This window comes from Nicotiana tabacum, chromosome 7 (assembly GCF_000715075.1).
Source record: "Nicotiana tabacum cultivar K326 chromosome 7, ASM71507v2, whole genome shotgun sequence".
Taxonomy (NCBI): Eukaryota; Viridiplantae; Streptophyta; class Magnoliopsida; order Solanales; family Solanaceae; genus Nicotiana; species Nicotiana tabacum.
The window spans coordinates 172,304,576-172,309,777 of record NC_134086.1 but is presented as its reverse complement, the minus strand read 5'-3'; the positions used below and the strand labels follow the sequence as shown (position 1 = coordinate 172,309,777).

General features: G+C 41.9%; 1 non-coding gene across 1 annotated transcript; it reads left to right on the top strand.

Moving 5' to 3' along the window:
* The first annotated feature begins 2,089 nt into the window (after positions 1–2,089).
* LOC142162548 (small nucleolar RNA R71) lies at positions 2,090–2,195 on the top strand. The gene has a single exon (XR_012693797.1). It is a non-coding gene; the product is annotated as a small nucleolar RNA R71 (small nucleolar RNA).
* The last annotated feature ends 3,007 nt before the right edge of the window (positions 2,196–5,202 follow it).

Below are 5,202 nucleotides of genomic sequence, written 5' to 3'. Positions count from 1 at the left end.
CACATCTAACAAACTAGATGAGATAATAACAAGTAATATGGAGTTAGCTCCTAGGAACTCATACCTGAGATGGGCGAGCAGTGGCTTCAACTCCAGCTTTGGTGGTTCTTCTATGGATGGCATGGCTGGAGGAGTTTCTTTGTTTTATAAGTGCAGGGGCTCGAATTCAAGTGTTCTATCCTAAAACCCTCTGCCATCTAAAGCCAACACTCATTCTTCCAATTCTTGCCCATTCACCTCATCTAAATTTACTAGACATGCAGCAAGAGGATCTTCAATAGTCAATGTCTCATCATCCGCTTCCACGATTACATCCACGGCATCAATAAGAGAACAATTGGCGAATTCACTTGGTCGCCTCATAGATTTATGCACATTGAATGTTATCTCCTCATCGTTCAACCTCATCTTGATCTCCCCAGTTTCACAATCAATGAGAGCTCTCCCTGTGGCTAAGAACGGACTTCCCAAAATTATGGGAATTTCTTCATCCACCTTACAATCCAGAATCACAAAAATTGTAGGGAACACAAATTTCCCTACCTGTATCAACACGTCATCCAAGATACCAGAAGGTCTTTTTACAGTTCTGTTAGCCAAGTGCTAGATGTGGGTCTAGCTCTTCCAATCCCCAACCTCTTATAGATCGCCAGGGGCATAAGATTTATGTTAGCCCCCAAATCACAAAGTGCCTTGGCAAAAGCAAAGTTACCAATGGTGCAGGTAATTGTAAAACTCCCTGGGTCAGACAACTTCTCAGCAACTGATCTAGTCACCACAGCACTGCAGGTCTGAGTTAGAGTCACTGTGGCCAAATCTTGGGAATCGAATTTTCTGGACATCAAGTCCTTCATCATTTTTGTGTAACCAGGCATCTCCTTCAAAGCATCAATCAATGGAATATTTACCTAGATTTGTTTAAATATCTCCAAGAATTTCTTGTATTATTCTTCTTTCTGGTATTTGGCTAGCCTCTGTGGGAATGGTGCTGGAGGTTTCTTCTTCCCAATGATTTGGGTATTTTCTTTGTAAGACACCACCTCAACTACCGGTTCTTGGGCTGTCTCAACTTTTTTCTAAGCCTCAATCTGTGTGTTGGTTTCTTCCTGGGCAGGCTGTACTGTCACCTCTATCAGTTTCGTTGAATCATATAGCTCAATGGGTACTGGTACAAGTGTCTCAGCCTGTCTGCTTTCTCGAGCCCTCTCTTGCTCCAAGTCTAAGTCTCTTCCATTATGTAGACTCACTGCCATCAGCTGCTTCGGGCCTTGATCTTTTGGATTTATTTGAGTGTTTGCAGGCAATGTCCCATGAGGACGATTATTCAAAGACATCGAAACCTGGCCCATCTGCCCTTCAATATTCTTTATAGCTGACGCATGTGCATCTACCCTTTCAGTCATTTTCGCATTTGACCCAATAACCTGCTGCATTATTACCTCGAGTCTAGCAAACCCATCTTCCTATCTCCCACCATGTTGCTGCTGAGGAGGATGATAACCCTGCGCTGCTGATTTTGATTGTTGTATCCATGTGGCCTTTGGTAGGGCGCCACATTATTCTGAGGTCGCATGCCTCCCATATTTCCATTGTTGAGTTGTGGCTGGACTGGCCTGTATGGCTGATTCTGTTGGTCCCAATTCTGACCACATTGTCTCTGGCCCCCATAATTAGACACATAATTCATGTCCTCAGGGTAATGATGATGATCACTTTCTGCATTCCATTGGCCACCAATTGGCTGACTAATGCAAAATGTGCATAATCCCCCATTGGTAGTATCTACAATGTGCACTTGCTGCTTCTGGCCTGACTCTTCCACCTTTTTGGTGAGTATACTCATCTGTGTCATTAAGGTGGCCATATTTTCAACAAGAGTATTGGACGGATCTAAGGGCACTAATTGAACTACTAGAGTGATAGGTACATTCCTGGTTGTCCACCCCGAATTCGGTGCCATCTTGCCAAGTAGGCTCTGGATTTCGCTCCATGTTTTGCTCAATAATGCTCCACCAGCTGAAGCATCAACATTAGCCTTCACGCTATCTGTCAACCCATATAAAACCGCTGCCCCAACATCTAATCTGGAATACCATGGTGCGGACATATAACCAACATCCCTTTGAATCGTTCCCATGTTTCTTGTAGTGTTTCCATTGATTTCTATTTGAAGCCCAAAATTTCATCAATTTGCTGAGCAGTCTTGTTGGGTGGATGAAAATTATTCACAAATTGCTTGACTAACTCCTCCCAAGTCGTGATGGAATTAATGGGGAGTGAGTTTAGCCAAGTCTGGGCAGCCCCTATCACTGAGAATGGAAACAACAACAGCTTTATTGCTTCCTGAGTTACGTTGGGTTGCCTTTGAGTTTTGCAGATTGATAGGAAATTCTTCAAGTGTTGTTGAGGATCTTCAATATATGACCCCGAAAATAGTCCCTTGTTTTGCAACAAGTGCAACATGTTGTTCGTGATTTGAAAAGATTCGGCCTATATCTACGGGACTAATATCGTTGTGGCCAAATTCTCTGTTGTGGGTTGTGCCCATTCATATAGAGCAGCCTCTGGCACAAGAGGTGCCACTAGCGCTACTAGTGCAGCTGGGTCTACCATGTTATCCCCCATGTCTGGTTCGAGTTGTTCAGTTGATTGTTGTTGTTTGTTTTTCCGATTGGCCCTATTTAAGGCCTTGAAAACTTTCTCGGGATCTGATAATGCTTCAAATACTTCACCAGTTCTCGATGAGTTTCTAGGCATGCACCTGTACAACCAAGTCAACAAACTTTAAAATTTTAATGTATAGATTTGAAAATAAAGAAAACTGACTACACCAAGAATTTTTGTATTTCTTTCAACTATAATTGATAACACCGTTAATTCCCCAGCAACGACACCAAAATTTGATCTCGCCCAACTATCCTTATAAAAGGACAAGCGATCGTTACAAATATAATCCGAGTATTTAGCCCAGAGTCGAATCCCACAGGGAATTAACCTACCAATTACTTATGTCAGACTCACTGAATTCTTCGTAATCAACTTTCCAGATATTTCGAATAATAGCTGGAGATGTTTTTACTAACTATAACTAAATGAAAGCAAGTAAACTAAAAGCTAACTATGACTGGGTTGTATGCAAATAAGAGAAGTATCTAAGGTTTGTGATTTCCCCGATTGATGGAATACCTTCATGTTATGTTTCACATAGATTTGTCTAAACGTCTCTGTCGATCATGAGCACTCTTATTACCGTAAATATCTCCTTAGCAATTACGACAATTTACTAAACGCACTCCCCCGGGTTACGCTAGGTGGCTTTTATTACAGCTCACTTTAGATCGCACCCAAGGTTTCATTATCCTTAATCCCACCTTTAAACCCTCGGTTATTGATTCCTCATATACTTTGGGAGTGGTATTGTACAACAATTACCTAAATATGCATTCTCTCCCCGAGTAATACATACTAAATAGGCACAGCTAATTGAAGATCCTATCAATTAACTACAACAAAAACTTATTTGAACAAATAGAGATTAAACTGGGCAAACTATATTAACATAACATGAAGTTCATCCTTCAACAGATTCCATCAAAACCCTAGACTAAATAATTAGCTACTCATAATCGTGTTCATACTAACAACAGCAAAATTCATCATAAATGGTAAATATAAAAGGAAGAAAGGAAGAACTCGATGCCGAATTATCCTCCTTGCCTCTTGCTTCTCCTTGCCTTCAACTAAGCTATAAAAACCTTAATAATGTCCCTTTGGGTGAGCTGGACCTCTTATAGGTTAAGTAGAATTACCCCCGAACTTCCAAGTTTGCCCGTGAAATTATAATCTCTGAACTGGACTATCGCGGCCGCGCTAATGGTCGCGCATATGGCATAGTATTCTGCCTCGAATTCCTGGGCTAGTGCGGTCGCGCTAAGGGTGCACTAATAGCCGCGCTAAGCTGGTCAGCATTTTATTACTTCTTTTCTCTCTTTTTTCACACATACTCAGCTCTGAGGGGTTTGCCTTGCTTTAATTTAGCTTCAAACACTAACCTAAGTCCTCATAAACGCAACTTGCTCCTGCAAAACATGAAATTCACAATTAGAGCCAATTTATCATCATTTAACTATCATAGAACAGTGAAGCATAGTCAAGTTGAGGCATAAATAGTCGCCAAAATACATAAATCTAGCCTATTATCAGAACTTATCTCTTTGGCGAAGTCCCTTGGCCTTAAGGGTGTTATTTCGAGCTTCCATCGAAATATTAACCCGTTGTTGTTCCAGTTTTTTGGAGAGTTTGGTATCATCTGAGAGATTCCCAATTTTTCTTAACCTCTGCGCTTCCTGGGTGAGTCCCAGCTCGCTTAACTTTTTTTGTATCGGAGAGTGTAATGTCAGAGAGCATGAAATGTTTTTGTTTTGCTCACGTTCGTTTCGTGCACACATTGGGGTTTCCTTGTGTAATCTTTCCGCCTTCCGGTGTGGAGATGTCATTGGTAGGAGGGATGATGGATTATACTTTGAACTTGGGGGTGTCTCCCTCGTCGACTCGGTCCTAAGTTCTCGGGAAAACCCTATTGGGGCAACTCCTAGGTGAGGGAACGAGAGTACAACTTAAAGGGCATCATTTTCTAAAAGTTGGATCGTCAGGTGGGCGATATTTTGTAGTAATTTTGTAGTAGTTTTCCATTCACCAGTTGAGATGTTTCTTTGCTTGATCGCCTGCGTAGCGCTTGTGTTCCTGTTTGAGAAAACAACAGAGGATATGCCAAAATGATGTTTTCCTTACCCCTATCCGATGAGTCGGTGAATGAGGGTGGATTTGTAGTGTTGCCCATTTTTCCTGGCTTTTCAATGGTTGATGGGGCGGTGGTTTCTAAATTCGATGGTCGTACTCAGCTCTCTTTCCCCTTCTATTTCGTGCTTTTGCCCTGCATGGGCTGGGCTTGCCTTAGCTGGTTCATGGACCGCCCGGTGTACAGGGGAGGATGCTCTCTCTCCCCTTCTATGTTGTACTTTTGCCCTGCATGAGTTGGGCTTTGCCTTAGCGCTCTTTTCGGTGGGTAATCATGTTTCCGGTTTTTGATCTGGAAGAGACTAGGAAATTTTCACTAAGAAATCCTCACAGATGGCGCCAAATTATTTAACCAAAAGATATTGAAACCTTTTTTATTAAATCAATTAATGAAGATGAAGAGGT